This window comes from Crocodylus porosus, unplaced genomic scaffold (genome assembly GCF_001723895.1).
Source record: "Crocodylus porosus isolate Cpor-Errol unplaced genomic scaffold, CroPor_comp1, whole genome shotgun sequence".
In the NCBI taxonomy this organism is placed as follows: domain Eukaryota; kingdom Metazoa; phylum Chordata; order Crocodylia; family Crocodylidae; genus Crocodylus; species Crocodylus porosus.
Genome location: NW_017728931.1, coordinates 52,612,561 through 52,629,824, shown reverse-complemented (window position 1 = coordinate 52,629,824; position 17,264 = coordinate 52,612,561). Strand labels below are relative to the sequence as shown.

The 17,264-nt window shown below is 48.6% G+C and overlaps 1 long non-coding RNA gene across 1 annotated transcript in view; it reads right to left on the bottom strand.

Annotated features, from left to right (window-relative positions):
• LOC109316701 overlaps window positions 1-17,264 on the bottom strand; it is a 59,947-nt gene that overhangs the window by 36,724 nt on the left and 5,959 nt on the right. The window contains exon 2 of the long non-coding RNA XR_002102897.1: window positions 12,495-12,561. This is a non-coding gene — a long non-coding RNA (uncharacterized LOC109316701). The remainder of the gene's footprint in view (window positions 1-12,494; window positions 12,562-17,264) is intronic.

Here is a 17,264-nt window from a genome sequence, read left to right as displayed (position 1 = left end):
AGATTTAGTGAAAATTAATGCTCTCACAGAGTGCCAATCCACTCGCATCCAAGCTCGTGAGGGAAACCAGCAGAGTGACTCTGCCCAGTAAATGACATGTGCCCAGAGTTAGGTTAGAGGAGTGAGAACGGGGGCGAGGCATTTTTAAAAGATTTATGGCTGTGGGGGAAAGAATTCTTTTCCCCATCAATTTGTGAGGGGAAAGAGAAAGCACAACCACCACTGCAACTGCTTGGCAGATTCAGGCCTGTGTTCCTGAGTGTTTGAGACAGCAAGAAACTGGAGTACGAGAATCAGCAGCCATCTCCCCCACAAACATTCCAGCCTCTGCAATGCACATTCTGTCTTCCTGCATGTCTTACAAAGCCCAGTGCACTTTTACAGCACTTCACAAACAACGACTGTGCATTTACTTCTGATTAAATCATGCACCAACTAATGTAAAATGTATATGGAAATTAAACAGTGGCCCGTAGGCTTGGCTATGAATCTTTTAGCATTGCAAAGGTGATGAAGCGTCACTACTATAGCGAGACCAAGGTGCTCAAGAGGATTGTGAAGTGGAGTAATTTTCCCAGAGGCTGAAATGGCAGCAGGGATTCAAACGTAACCAGGAAGGCATCATCAGAGGTGAAATCATGAATAAAATAAAATGCTAAGGGGAAGCTGCCAGTGCTTAGAACCTGGGTATGGATAGCCACAATTAGAGCTAGGAGAGAAAAAGTAAATAAGGCTGCGGAATTGAGAATGGAGAAGAGGCTCCTTCATACCAGGAAGACAAGGGAGAGGGACAAGATCTGACAGAAGACGGTTATAAAGTGGAGAAAGCCTACAGTGGAAGTGTAATGTGAGAGGTTAAAAGGGGAGAAGAAAGGTGCAGAAGAGGGAATGGAGATAGTAAAGTCAGTCTTAGCTGTGACAAAGGCAGTGCCCTGGCCCTGCTTTTGGACTGGTTCAAGGATGGGGTGCACAGGAGAAGAGAATTTTTGCAATTAGACTGAAGGGAAGATTCAGCAAGATGAATAATTTCAATAGGATAGTCTGCCAGCAGGGACAGAGGGCTTGCAGTTAAGAAGGGCAAATACGATCAGAGGCACAGATACAATATGGCAAGGTCTCAGGAAGGAGCAGAATGGAAACAGAGAAGGGTGCCTTTAGGAAATCGAGAAGCAAAATGAGGGAATGTTTGAGTCCTCTGCATCAAACTACTGAAACAGATTGCCTGGTGGGAGTGGAGCAAGCTCTTGGATATTAAAGTGGTGAGTAGAGATTGAGAGACTCAGATAAGGAAGAGAACAGAGGGAATGTGGAAAGCAGGGATCATACAAGACCATAGTGGTGGGGACACAAGGAGGTGGGAGGAGGGGAGCAAAGTTGGAGAACGGATGGTGGGAGCACCTCCCGTTGAGTCTCAGACAAAGCTGAAAAATGTAAAGAAGACAAGAGAGGACCTGAAAGATAAAGAAGAGGGAGGAGAGAAGGAGAGTCTGAAGGGAATGGGGAAAAGGAGGTTAGGTCTTGTGACCAAGTCCAAAACACACAGGGAAAAGCAGTTAACAGACCAAATTATGTGGAGGTTTGACCTCTCAAAAGTAAATGGCAGAAATATATTGGGATAACCACACTAAGTGTTTGCACAAAGCTGCTGTTATGCACTGCCTCAGCCACAGAGACATATGAGGTCTCGTACAGCCTCAGACAAAAGCGCGCAGACACAGCAGTTCAGATGCTCATACACACCTTCAGAGACCTGCATGCAGCCACAATAAAATTCAGAGGTTCCCATACACACAGCAGTGCTGCAGACCTAAATGCAAGCACACCCAGAGCACTTCAGACACAGCTACACACAGTGTTTTAAATGCGCACACATAGCTTCATATGTGCACGCATGTGCACACACACATACACAGCCTTGCAAGTATCACCAAGTCCCATAAGAAGTCACAGAAGAATCAGCAGCTCAGTGACTGGATCCAGCCAGCTCATCATGATCATTTCTCTCCAAGGATGAGCCTCTCTACAAGCACAAGCCAGGTTCTTCAAAACAGATTCTGCCAAAGCTGATCTGCTCTCATCCCTGCCACTCACCTACAACTCATTTACATCCATTGAGACTAGTGACCTGGCATGTTTCAGCCTCAGAGCTATGTACAAAGCCAGCATCTACACACACTGCCCAGGGAGCCCCCCATTGTAGGCCACAGTGAGAAAAAATGATAAGATTGTGAGAAGAATTTCAGAAAGGAGAACCAAGCCCAGGGACTTTGAAGAGGAACATGGTGGAGGAGGGAGGGATGGCACAGCACACACAAGAAATTCCCTTGAACTGTTGGGAGTGGCACAAGCAGGGCACCTCCCATACTGGAACCTCTGGATGTCTATTTTCCCAAATTAAAGTTCAGAAAAGGGTGAAGCCAACCAGCATTTTCAGCAACATGATCTCTGTGTGTAATAGCTCAATATTGCAGGCCACTGATGGGTAGTGTCAGCCCTCTAACACACACATGCCCCAAACAGGCTCTACTTTGCTGAATTCCACACTGCAGCTCAGCCTTTCATTAGACTTGTAGGCGTCAGCAATGCTGGAGGAGTCAGAAGAAGAAAGTGACCCATGTCAGTTCAGTACTGCACTGAATTGGTTTCAATTGGGAATTCCTTTTACCATCCTTTACAAAAGCTGTCTATATGGCCTGCAGCTGATTATACAAAAATGCCCCCTGATGTAATCTCAGCCTGAACCCACATCCCACGCATTAAAGCACACACCCCAGAAGGGGAGACTAGTGCCTAAAGAAAGCCATCCTCTCTCAATCATCCCAGATCACCTCAGCATTAATGGACATAGGCCATTGCCCCCTGATGAGTGAATGGGAGACACAGCAGAAAGAAATTGCCAATTCTAATGCGTCCAGTGATAATCAGGCTGGCAAAGATGTGCGGAGCACAAAATCAGGCAGCAGGAGTACTCAGGCAGGGAGCCGGAAATAATTACCATGATACCGTAACCAAAAAACACAAGGCCAAGCTATTTACCATACTAATTACTGTTTATCTCTGTTTATGGAGCCACATGGCAGTGGGACTGATTGGAGGTGTAAATTCTTAAAGGGATAAGCTCTGGGCATTCAGCATTATGCGTCAACTCCATCAAGGGTCTTTGTAAACCTGAGATGAGAGAGATCAATCTCTGATAGATGCTGAGCTTACAACACAGAAGCACAAAGTCCCAGTTGGCACCAGCAGGAAGCTACGAGGAAGTCCCCAAGGCCTTATCCATTCACAGAACAACTCAGCATCATTTTTCCCTCAGGTCATCATGTCTGAAGCTCACCCCCTTGACTTTGAGTGTAGATTAAAAATTTTCCCATAAATCCTTTAAGTGACCTTCTCCTAAATTACATTAATTTTGATAAAACAGTAACTCCTTTGTCTTTATACAATGTAACATTTTCAGTGCAATTAATAAATACTAATAAAACCTGCCAATACCCTGATGAATTGGGGAAAGTATGTGTGCCCATTTTAGAGATGGTAAAATGGAGGCCCAGAGAAAAGGGAGCAACTTGCCTGAAGTCACACAAGCAATCACTCACAGAGTCATCATTACGAGTCAAGAGTTCCTAGCTCCTAACCCAGCACTTCATCACTAGACCACTTTACTCCCTGGTGTTCCATAGAGCACTGCCAGGTCTCATGCTGGCGGCCATCTTCCTTACTACCAGCTACTAAACTGCATGGAGAAAAGCTAGAGAAATATTAAATGACTTCCTAACCTTAGGTGTCTTCACAAGCAATTGTTGGATATTGTTCCATCATTTCTGGTAGGAGGTGGGATACCCTATGCAACCACAGAGAGCAGGGTGAGGATGCAGTCCATGTCTTGGAAAAGTCTTAGACTAAACCAGGCCACCTCTTTTATTACATCTCTGCTACCTCACATAGGATTGTGTCTTTCTCCCTTTCACCCAGGATTTCTTCTGTTGCTCTGTGTTCAAAGCCCCCTCTTATCTCTCTATAAAAGTCATTCAGCTGTAGTTCCCTTGCATCTATTCCTTGGGTTTTGTTCTTATGAATGGCAGTGCCCATCAGGAGACCAAAGAACTTCTTTCTTTCCCAAACTCCTCTTCAAAAATAAAAGGGAATGGCTGTCCTTCCATTCCTTTCATGCCATGATGCCAGTATCTCTCGCCCCTCTCCTGTCTTCCAGAGAGACCTATCCATCACTCCCCACATTCAGAGCACTGCACTGTCATCAATTTAAGCATAACCTGTCCATTTCCATCATATTTGTGACAGCTCTTGAAACCCCTGGGGAGTTGGAGGTTTTCCACTGAAGATCCAGCTCACCCACTCCATCAGAGGTGTCAGAGAGACATTTCACTTGTCATTTTCTGCTCTTTTAATCTGTCTGGTTATTAATGAGGAAGATGAACCTGCTCCTGGGGCAGAGCATGACAGGCCACCTCTCAAAGTCAAACAAGTCATGACCAAGGGAGAACCCAGCTACTGAACAATGAAGGGGTGGGCATGTCCCAGCAACAACCAAGACCCCAATGCTTCACAGCACCAAGGATTTCAATCTACCAAGTGACTTTTCATCCTCCTGCTACCAAACCATGGGGCTGAGCATCCAACACTTGACTTGGCACAGAGGCAGGCAAGTAGACCTCCTGACGTGACAATATGAATTGAGCAGTCCCATCTTGGAGTTCAGTCACTCATGTTCTCAAATGATACAGCCTACACATTATGCAGGGTCCAGAACTGAATAATCTAAGGATCCTGCTTTAATCTGCCACTGATTTTACCAATGGCAAATTTCTGCTTCCTTCGTACAGAGCAACTGGCACAGTTGTAGTTATCATAACACAGTATCTGCAGCCAAGGCCCTGGTAAGAGTCTGGACAAGGCACTTGACTCTTCTTACGTTAAGAAAAAAACAACACATTTTTCTATCCTGTTGGAACTTACTTTGAGAACCTGGCCTTTCCCTATACTCACTCCTCCAACTATCTTGCCCACTCCAACACTCACCCTCTGCTTTTCATATGGCTCGTCCCAGGCTCACCCCACAGACCGTCACAGCGATGGTTTCACTAGTAAACCAGCACACGCCCTATTTGACCTAGACATCCTAACTATTTAATTGGAGAGAAAGTACCAAAAAGCAAGTGAAAAAAATCTCTTTTCAAATATATACCAAAGATGTACTTTTATCCTTTCCTCTAGAATAGGTGCAATTGCCTGAGGAGCTGTCCTCAAATGTGGTACTGAAATACAGGCCAGGCCAGGGATTCTTAACTGCAGCATGCTCTGAAAATCCGTGACTTAATGTTGAAACAAGGGTGCTGCTGCGAAACTCTCCAAATGCTGCTAGTATCCAAAGACTATGCTATATTGTTTCTTCCGTTCAGTGTCTCCCCTTCCAAAGAAGAGGATCACACTTGGTTGGATTACCAGAGACCACGTAGCAGGCCTGTAGCTCAATTGGGATTAGAAACCAAAACATCCCCGAGTCCCAGTTCCTTAGTTCTAGCTCAGTGAATGCATCAATTACTGTTGGAGGTCTGTGGAATGGAGCCCACCAGCCGTGTATACAGAACCTAGCACCATCGGGAGCAATTTCTTGTGGCAAATACTTTGACGATGGGCATACAAGAAATTTGATAGTCTGTACAGGCAGATTTGATAGATCTGATTAGGCCAAATTCATCCCTGCTGTGAATAACTCCATCCACTTCTAGACCTGTCTGCCTGCCTTCCCACATTACTGTGAACATCTCCCAGAAAGCATACTGCAGCACTTTCCACCCTGCAGTTAAACCTCAAGTAGTGTCCTTAGGCTTGTCTACATGGAGTCAGTGGTGGAGGCCCATGCTCCCCACTCAGGTCTGCTGACCTGCTCCAAAGCCAGAAGTTTCCCTGTGAGGTTGCTCAGGGCTTATCGCCAGCACCTACTTTCTGACTCACTGGAGATGATCCTGGCACAGTTTCATAAGCAAACCTCCAGCTCTGGAGTGGGTCCAAAGACTCAGATGACTGGGGTGTAAGTAGGGCATATTCAAATACATTTTCCCTGAGATCTACTGCTAACATGGTATAAAGAAGACCTCTGGGATTCCAAGAGGATCCCATTGGAGCAGCAGAAATCTGATGGAGGTTAAAGGAAGGTGAAAGGCACAAATAGGCATGTGGAAACGTCTTCCTTTTGGGTAGACAGGATCAAATTTAGATTTTGGTCATAGGCGGAAGGAGGCAGGAATTCTCAGGACAACTCTTAGCCTAGGGATAGACTGTCCCACTAGCTCTTATGTACCAAATGCATTTTCCCTACTCTGATCACTCTACACCAATCAATGCGTCTCTTTGACCACACAAAAGCTTTACAAGACTGCTAGTGACCCTAGTACAACAGACCCAGGGCTTATTTGCTTTCCAGGACAACTGCTGCTGTAGCTCTGCTATCAATAGTTATGGTGGCCAAGCCTCCTTACACAACATACAGCAGCTGATAGGGTTTTCTACCATCTTTGCTATTTCACCTCCTCAAAACACCAGCCACAAGAGGCCCTCATCAGTCAACATAGCTGCATTCAGATGGGAGAAGGGCTACCTGCAAAACTGTACTAGCTAGGGGGATGTGATCTTTTCACACCTCCTAACCTACATAGCTATGGCCACAGAACGTGAGAACCAACCACTTTAGTTCTAGCAGTACAAACTCATGCCTCTCCAGAGATCTTGGGCTTAGACTCATAGACAAGCCATCCCTGAACATTGGCACACATGAAAGAACCAGGATAATCACAGTCCATGCATTTCATTGAGCACCTGGATTGTTCCCTCAGTGACCCCCAATGGGCTCCTTCTCCTGGGTACTGGAGGAAGGCTGCACCATTCTCTGGTATGGTACAGCCTGCCCACTCCCCTTGCACACCAAGTGCTCATAAAGGGACAGAGCCTACTCTCATGCAACATAGGCAATTGCCCTGATTCAGTAATTTGCCCCCAATATCCATACACATCCAAAAAGTACAGTGCCATTGGCATAACAGCCAACCGTTGCTTTAAAACACTCAGGATTGAGGCTAGGGTTGGGAAGGAGAGGGAGATGCAAAATAGCCTGCAGAATAAAAACAACATCACCATGCAATGCAGTAGCTGAATTGCCTGTGACAGGCAGGCCCTCTCTGCACCTGGGATTCAGACGCAAGCTTATTTTCCTAGCTTCTTAGAGAGACAATGAGTCCTGACTATCTGTCAGAACATGCCCAAGATGTGTCACTGGAAGAGAGGGGGCCCCAGGTGTTCCTGGCCTGCACAGCTGACATAGGTATGATGGCTGAGGTCACAGGTAGCATTTCCCAGAGACAGTAACCGAGGTTCAGAGGGGGGAAGTGAAGAAGTGAGGCTCCAGACAATCCTGTTGCCAAGATTCTTGTTGTTTAATGGAACACAAAACAGGTTTGCTGCCTGGACAGCCCCATCCTGCTGGTTTAAAGGAAAAGGAATGAATGGATTGTGCCTTTGGGCAAATGCACCTGTTCTCCATCAAGACCTGACAGGCAAACCAGGCAAAAGTGCTCATAGCACTGTTCTTCATTTGAGTAGTTTTCCATAAAACCAGGGTCTCCCAATACCCCCTGTACGTGGTCCATGGGATTACCAGGGCCAGGATACTCTGTGCTCTCAAAAAACAAGCCCCAAGGTGCAGACAAGCAAAGTGCTTGAACAAAATCAGCACTATACCAGGGTAGAAAAAGGAGCAGAGACATCACACAGAGTTCTGAACAAGAGTAACTGCCTAATTTGAAGAACACAGGAGCAAAACTCCATTGGTGTAAGATGCACTGGTTTACATATTGTCTGCCCACCAGCATCCTGAAGTAGCCATTTGGTAAAAACATATAAGCTGAGACCTGCTCCCCTTTGCTATATCACAGTGAGTGCCTCCTTCCCCAAGATAGATGCATGATTGTCTGTTCTGATCCCAGTGTAATTCACATCAGTGTAGGGGTGCCCTGGTAAACAAAGCATCTCCTATTCCTTGCTGTCCCCGCCAATGAATTTGTAGGCGGCCGCAAGATGACTTCTCAGCCTTCTCTTGAAGAGGCTGAAGAGATCCAGGGCCCTCAATCTCTCCTGCTTTGCCTGCAGGTCCCTAAGTGCATCAGGTCATGCACTTCCATCAGTCCTAATAGTGTCCCACCAAGCCCCTCCCCAGACAACATCCAGACTGAGCCCACACTCCTCCTTAACAAGGCTCTAGTGCCTACTCCTCCCTCCATGAGACTGACAGCTGGCAAAGGCACCCCTGCAGCACAGCACGGCTTTTGCAGGGAGTGGAGCTCTTTTTCCTCTTGTTGGGATGGAGCAAGGTAAAGCACAACTAGGACTTTACCCACTGTGCCTTCACAACCAGTCTGCTCCTCATCACATGAAAAGCCAGGTGGTTTCCCTTCCCCCCACCCTGAGCCAGCAATCATAACCCTCTCTCAGCACACCTCACATTTGCTTCATTACTGTAACATTTGAAATAACTACTGTCAATTAAACAGTGCTACTTTTGCCGATTTAAAAAATAACTGAAATTTAATTTACGCTAATGATTTAGTTACATGGGAGATGGCACAAAAACGAGTCAGGCTCAATCAAGGTTCTATTAGAAAAGCCTGAAATAGGCTGCAGAGGGGATGGTGGGGCTTGATGAGATATTGTGACGTTCCTCCCGATTCTGCCTGGGCTTCTACCCCAAGGCCCAGCTCAGAGTCACAGCATCACTCTGCAGAGCCTGATGGTTGTTCCTCTCAGCAGCCGGGCATTCCAGGGCAATGAGGAAACTCAGGCATGTCTACACTGCACTTCCAGCCTGTCCTGGGAGGCATGCTCGTCCATCTACTCTGGCTCACATATTCCAGCCTCAGAAACACAGCAGTGAAGCAGCCATTCCACAGCCACTCACTTGAGCGTGCTGGAGTCAGAGAGCAACCCAAGAGGGACATACAAGGCAACTTCTCATTTGGATTAGCGGGGTGAATGGGGTGTGCTAAGAAGTGCCCCTGCCAGGACATGGCACAGACATACTGTGCTGTTTCATTTCAACCTCATCTCTGTCAATCAAAAAAGAGCAGGGTGCTCATCTCCCACTCCCCTAAACTACACCACCTGCAGCCAGGGTGGCAGACAAGCTAAATCCTCAAAAACCAAAGCCCCGTCTGCCACTGCCCTTCTGTCCTATGTAATCTATGCCACAGCCCAGTCACCTCTCTGGAATCTCAGTACAGTGAGTGTCAGCAGCAACCCGTCAGCAGAAATATGCCCTGACATGGTGTGGGAGGCAGTCTGGGGACCTGAAAAAAATGGGGGATAGAAGGGGGGCTTAATGAATCATTCCCTCTGCTCCATGCAAACACACCCCCGCTGACTGCCACCAAGCTCCAAGCAGGTGCTAAGTATTCCCCCAAGAGCTTTTTTAGATCCACCGAAAACAGCAAGGGAAACCCCATTCTCAAAATCCAAATCCCACAAGCAAAGCCTGTCTTGCAACTTCCCCAAGGATGAAGAATACCTACCTAAGGGGAGGCAGGAAAGCAGCCCATGAGTTAAGTGTTTATGCCCAGAAGAGAGGGGGTCCAGGAAGGAAGGCAAACTACTGCACACACAGGTCAAGCCTATGGTCAGCAGTGGAGCTGTGCAAGGCAGCCACATCAGTCAGTGCTTGCTCCCTGTGCAGTTTAGGGGCAGGTGTCAAGCTAGTGTTGTGCCAGTAGAATCTGCTGAAGGCCCCGACACAACCAGTCAGTATCATGGCTAACCAGGGAGTCCACCGTGCATATTCAGTTCCTGGCCTCTCCGCTACAACTGCCAAGAAGGGGGTGCACCCCAGTGAGTTCTGCACACACGGAAGGAGTTTGAGACACATGCACCTGCCTAGCAGGAATTGGACTAGCTCCTTTCACATGGAACTGATGACCTTAAAGCAAACACCAAAGCTGGCTCCCAATCTCCTAAACTCTCCTCTCCTCTGCTCCCATTTGACTGTATAATCTAGGATTATGCAAAGGAAGGAAGGAAGGGAAGGGATGGATTACGTAGATTATAAACCCCACCCAATTCAGCGAGTTAAATCTCTATGCGTGACAAAACCCCAGCCAGGTAAGAAATGAAATCTCAGTTCTGTCCTAGTGTGCTGCAGAGAAAATAGTATGTCACAAGCTATCTCTCTTAAAGAACGGGACGTAAAGAGAGAGAGCACAAGCTGAGAATCGTGAGCAATAACGCCAGGCAGCAATTCTGGGCTGGAGATGCCTGGCTCATCGCTAGAGTAAACAGAGTGTCACTGGGATAATGCCGGGGGAATTGAAAGTCTCTCACGGCTGCTGAGAGAAGAGCAGTTTATGTGCATGTGTCTGAGGGTGTCTCAGCACACATGTGTATATGAGTGAGTATCTGAGTGTGTGCATGCATGTCTCCGAGTATGTCTCAGTATGTAAGCGCATGCCTCTGTGCATGCATGTGTCTGAGTATGTATGCGTGTTTATGCATCTGAGTGTGTGTGCATATGTGCATGCATATGAGATCTACAGAAAGTGATAACACCTTGCCCTTTTTCTGCCCCCTCACTTTTCCTTCCTGATCTCTTTCCCTCTTTTCCTCTTCAAGCTTATCAGTGAGCTCTCTCTAGAACGCAATTTATTTGCAACATGCAGCCAGCTCCCCTCCTCTGATGTATTTTGCTTTCTCTTTTCTGTTGTCCAGCCGGTTTCTGAGGGTTAATCAAATCAGTTACAACAGTAATGAGTCTGGTGAGATGTCACCTCTCCCAGCGAGGCTGATCCAGGCATTTCCGTCTTCTCTGCACCTCTTCCTGCTGTGCCAAACTCAGGAATACACAGTTCATGATGCCACCAGCTGCTTCTTCACCTACTGTGTCTAACTCTTAGATTAGGGGTACCAAACTCACCTTGTGCCCTAGGCCAGAGTCAGAGGATATAACCCTTTGCAGGCTGGAGCTGGACCATGTGACCCTATGTCACAGCGGCAGCTCCAGCGCTGAGCATGTGGCAGGGACTGGTGGCCAGGAAGGTAGGGCTAAAGCAGTGTGGCTGGGTAAACCACCTGTGTCAGCCCTGGCTTGTTCTCCTACTGCCATGTCCACCAGGGTTCAAGGGTCCCAGACTCTGGGGCAGGCTACTCCCCAGTCATGCTGGTAGCCCAGTGGGCTAGATAAAAGAGCTCCACAAGCTGAATCCAGCCCATGGGCCATAGGTTGAACAGTCCTGTCTTAGAGTTTATTCCTCCCTTCTCTGCTTCCAGCCTTCTTTTTCAGGCTTTCCTTCTCCCATCCTCAAGTCCCAGCAAGCATTTGCCGCCTTCCTAAGGCAGGGACAGGGATGATCTGCAGTGACAAGAGTCACATACCCCATCTCCCAGGTTTCTAGATCCTCACTCACTAGCCTGCATACTCTTTGTATAAACACAGCCCTCTCAGGAGGCTGAGGGTCCTTGGCAAGGCCTTAAAAGCCACTCCAGTGTACACAAGAACGAAGCAGCAAATCCTCTCATGCCCTTTCCTGCTCTAGGAGACAGGAAAGCATCACCTTTGCACCTCACAAGGAATGCCTGACCTTCCCCCCATTGGAAATGTTTTATGCAGAACAGCTGGGGAGAAAAACTGGGACCCTGTTTGTAGCTGCACCTCAGTGCAGGAAACCAAAAGAGCACTTGGAAGAAACATAAAAAGGAAAGGCGACCATCTCTCCCAAACAGAGTAGTTGTCCTGCACACCAGTGCTTGACCCCAGATTCCCCATTGCTGAATCTGGGGTCTCCCCATATGAAGCTGCAAACCCACTCTTGGCATGTATCACTTTGCCCTGTTTCACTAAAGATTTCTATAGATCCCCAGCATTAGGTCCATCCTAAGTCAATGAAGCCTGGTACTACAAAGGAAACCCTGACCAAATTGTCTATGATCACATTTTTTATTATTATTATTTACACATTCATGAGCAAAGACAACTTCTGAACCAAAGGACGGGACACACACATTCCAGCACTGCAGCAAGCCATCGGATGGACTGTGAGGCCATTCACAAAGACAGGGGCAGGGATGGACATCACATGGACAGATGTGGTGACACATAGGACCCATTTGTGAATCAATGATTCGTGCTTTATTGGCCAAAGTTATTAGATTCTGTCAACCACCAAAGCAGAGATGCACAATTTCTTCTTTTACAGCACAGTGATTTACTCATGGTTCACCTCTTCCCCCACCCCCCACCCAGCTCCTTCAAAACATCACAATTTTAAAGCAATGCCTAGACAGTTCAGAAGCAAGGTTCAGACAAGCTCAAGGGGATCCAACAGCAGCGTTTAAAACAACCAGTGAGAACTGAACTCTTGCATCTTCTCACCTGCCCCTGTTATACAAGAATAGAGGGCGACAGCAAGGCCTTAAGAAAGGATCAAAGGAAATACTTTACTCACTGTACGCAGAGACCAGCTGAAGTGTGAAACTCACTGCTGCAGGAGGTCATCGAGGTAGATGATCTGGCTGGGAGTTTAAAAGAGGATGAACAGCGTTACAAACACTAGTCGCTTCTAATTGGTGCCAGCAAAGCTTATGCTTCAGTACAGAAGCTTTCAGGAACGTCCCCGTCCCCAGAGAGCAACCACCTGGCTACATGCATTAGCAAAGGAAGATGGGAGGAGTTCACCTTCCCCTGAAGGCCCCAGCACTGGTTCACACTGGACACAGCCTACTAAATCATGGGGCTCAATGGCCTGTTCCAGGATCACAACTCCCAGGCTCCTTAGAAGAACTTTAGCAGTGCCTCAGGGTAAAGGGGACGGGTCTTCTCTACAAGGGCTTTGGGATCCTGGTTCCCTGGACTTCTGATAAGGATTCTGAGGAGAGATGCACAGTCCCACTTCCTCCCATTCCCCACCCTTAAACTCCAGTTGCCATGGCGATGTTACTGACAATTTCAATGCATAAACCCAAATTTGCATTTTAATGGGACACAATTAGAATGCTGAGATAAACGATTCTTTCTTTCTTTCAAAAAGGTAGCACGCGCACGCCATACCACATTTGACAAAATAGGCCCCGCAAGCACACCCCACATCCATGTACATGCAAGTCTAGACATCTTTGGGCCACTTAAGTTTGGAAGTTACTTGCAGTTCAGCCCTCCTTAGCTACGAAGTCATACATCCTTCCTACAGCAAAAAACCATGATGTGCACCACTCCTCTCAGACCTCGCTAGGCTGTGCACTTTCTTGCCTCAACAATCCACCTCCATCCAGCCACTCCATGAGCTTCCTCATCCAGGTCCCCGACATACCTCAGCTACAACATTAATTTCCTACCCATGCACCCCCACCACCTCCACCTACCAGCTCAGACACAGCAGACACTCCCTTATCCAGCATCCAAGCTACATTACAAGTTTCCTCACTCCCAAAGCATGTCCCAGCTCAGCCAAGAAGTACCTGCTACCCCTCCCCAGCACTGAGTCCATGACACACTCCCTCACCTCAGCACCCCATCAGGGGCCAAGCACATGGAATGATCTTCTGTGGACCATCAAGGCCCTGATGCCCTGACAGCTTCCTAGCATCATCCCTGCCTGCTCTGACACTGCAGCCACGTTCAGTCACCAGCAATGCTGTCAAGAGTTTCCACTCAACTGTTTGGATCAGAAAGAGACTAGTAAGCAATTATCACATCCTTTCAGCAGAGGGGCAGATAGTCAAGAAAAGGCAGAAAGGAGTACAGTTACAAAAATGTTTCCAAGGCTTCCCCGTTTACTTCTGTATTAAAAAGAAAAAAACCCTATATCTGCTCAATATAAAATAGAAAAGCAGAAAATTAATTTCTCCAGCCCTTCATCCAAACTAAATTCAAAGCAAGCAGCTGGCAGAAGTGAAGGGAGAGTGAGAAATAAATTAAAAAGGAAAAGAAAAAAAGGAGAGAAAGGGAGAAAAGCAAACAAGTGAATCATAAAAGCTGCAAACCGCCTGGAAATTTCATTTGGCTTTTCAATTGGAAAGTGACATGACGTCTAAGTGGGGGGGATGGAGGGGTGGGAATCACAGCTGGGAGAGAAGAAAGTGGCCAGGCTGAGAGAGAGACAGTCCAGAAAATGAGTACAACCTTGCATAGACCCTCGCTGACCTGTGATGACTCTTGGTCTACCAGTCCCACCCCTCTGGGGACTGCAGAAAGCAAAAGCTGGAGGGATGGTAACCACTGTGCAGCTGGCTCATCACACCTGGCTGGGATGTCTCAGCAAAGCCCATGATACAAAAAGGGAAACGCTAATTAATCTGTTAGATATTCCCTTGGGAGACAAGTGCCACAGGCTGGCAATGCTTGAAAGGGAAGAGCTTGTTTGATGGGTGCAGCAGCACATGTGTGGTCTGGCTTTCCAGGATAGTAAAGTGCACAGGATTTGCTTCATCCGAAAAAAAGACTGACCCAAGGTCCTCACAAGCTAGAAAAACAGCTCCTATGACAAGAGGTCATGAAAAGTGGGTGCAGGGGCAGCAGAGGCAAAGCGCTGCTGTGAGGAAGACTGGCGGTGGCTTAAAGCAATAAGAAGTGGACGCCTCTGCTGGGCACCACTGCAGCGAAGCTCACAGCACTCAACCCCTACTGGGCTGACAGGGCAGCGCAGCGGGGAGCTGCTGATGGCTGTGCGTTGCGCACGCAGATGCTGAGAAGATGAAGCCTAAATTGCTCCCCAGGGTATTTGCAATCTGGATCTGTGTCCTCCTCATCCTCACTCTCATGGAAATCATTCCAAGAGGCTAATAAGCCACTTTAACCACTGGACCACCAGCAGCAGCTCCCAAGGCTCCTGATCATTCACTACATGGCAATACTCACACTAAAGGTTAACTCTGCACCATTATTAGCTAGACAGCCCCACAGGACACGTCCCAGCTCCCCCTCCCCTACCTGTGCATCATGCCTGCTGCTCCCCTCTTCCCATTGACCAGTATGCACAGCACTGCCACCCCCACTGCCCAGCATCCAGCACTCTGCCCTAGAGCCCCACAGAGCAGAGATCCAAGGGCGAAAAGCTCTCTGTCTCCTCCCCTTGGAGCTGCTGGTCCCAGCTTGTTTGTGTCATTACAGCACTAATGCAGACCATTTAGGGACGTTGCCATAGCAGCATGGCTTACAGGGAGGGCCAGGGGAGGTGGCCAGAGGGGAAATCTTTAAGCGGCTGCGGGTTCCCCCTAGGTAAGTTTCCCAGCACTACCAGTCTGCGCTGCACAGGAAACAGTCCCTCTGCCACCTCCCCAGCCAGTGACCCCATTTAACCCCTCTGCCCTCCTTCATTTGCTGGAATCAAATATTAATTATGCTGCGCTGTGACAGAGTGAGTGTTAATGCGGCCTGGCATTTGATCAAGTGGAGCTGTGTTTTGCCTCCCGCCCAGCACTCTTCTGGAACAGCTCAGCAGAGCAAGAGCAACAGCCACAGCCCCAGGGTGCAGGCACCGTGGCAACAACCTTCCCCAGGCACAGGGGCTGTTGAAGACACTTGGGAACATCACTAAACTCCAGGACCCCCCTTCTCATACCTGCCACATCTCTCCTGCCTCAACATACCTACCTACAGGGACCCAAGGAGACTTTCAAACAATGCACATTCACACCCAGATGCATGCCTGCCCCCACATAGAGACCCACCATGTAGAGGCATGGCCAAGCAAAAAGAAAAAAACAAAAAAAACCCAAAAAAATCCCAACACAGATGCATGTTAAGGTACAGGTGTTGATTTGGTACATACAGCCTAGTCTCTGCAGGGCGTTTGGGGTGCAGTTGGTGTAGTACACATGCAAGTACACACAAATCCTAGTGCACACACCATCAATATGTAAAACATCAACATGGATCCCTGTTGATGTGTGCATGTGTGTCTGTGTGTGTACACACTTACAGACATTGGGTTTGCTTCTGTTCTTATCATCAAGTAAATGAACGTAACTGAGGCAGATGAATGAGATTTAAGGTAGTGTAAAACTGGGTTCAGTGACATACGTCTCTCTCTCGTTTGAGTCGGCCGTCTTGCACGTCTCTCTCATTCCTCTGCGGCTTCCAGGTGAACAAGTTAACAGTTGGCCTCTGTCTATTATTTATCATTCCCCACATCAACTGGCAGAACCTAGACTCCTGGCACCTTTGCTACTCCCTTCCTTCTTCTAGGATGTAGCCAGCAGGCCAGCGAGTTAGGAGTCCCTCCAAGAAGGGGGGCAAGCCTGCAGAGTCCACCTCTGACAGAGGAGCACGAAGGAAGCAAATAGGACAGAAAGGAACATACAGCTAAAACCAGAGGCTTCCTAATGAGAGGGGGGCAGAGGCAGCTCCTCCCCTTCCCCCTGCAGTGGTGTCTGTCTTTCTATTACACTAGCAGAGGAAAGGTCAGAGCCTGCCACAAGGGAGTTACACTGTGCCAGGGAGAGGGAAAAGGGAGGCACAGAGGGGAGGAGGGGGAAGGGCTGGATTAGCCATCTCCACTGCCTTGAGATGCTGAAAAGGTAGCAAAGGTCCAGGAAAGCCAAGGGACAGCAGGAAGTGGGCAGATGGACAGAACGAGAGAGGAGGAAGGAAAAGGCACAACAAACACAGAGGCAAGGAGGGCGGCCTCATGTTGCGCTTGGGACATGCAGAACAGTGTGTCCCCTTCCTGGCTCCTGCCCCTCTCCACCAGCACCTCTGCCCCCTGCCCCGCTTCTGCACTTGACTGAACAACAGGGCGGCCAGTGCTGGTGCATGTGGGCTGGCAGGCTCCATCTCTGCATGCTTGGTAACAGAGACCAAGCCACGTACTTGTTACTTGGCTCCATCGCCAGCAGACCATTCCAGCCGTGCAACAGGACGCCAGGAGCGGGCACAGCAGGGCAGGCCCTGCCGAGCCCAGACAAAACCTCCAGCCTTTCAGCTCATCTGCTCCCTGCCCTGTTCTCCAGCCTGGCCCTAGGGCTCACCTGGAGGTGCCCTGGGAGACCAGGCCAGCAAGGGGCGGGGGGAAACAGTCTTGCCTTTCGCAATGACCGCAGCTGCTGCCAAAGCAGCCCTCACCTCTCTGCTCCAGGGCAGGCCCTGCTAGGAGGGGGTGAAAGCAAGGCACCCACAAAGGGCGGGAGAGCCCCAGGCAGGGGGAAGGGCCCGGCGCCCCCGCCCCGCCCGACTTACCCTCCGCAAAGGCTGCCGCGCAGCGCCATCTAGCGGCCGTTGT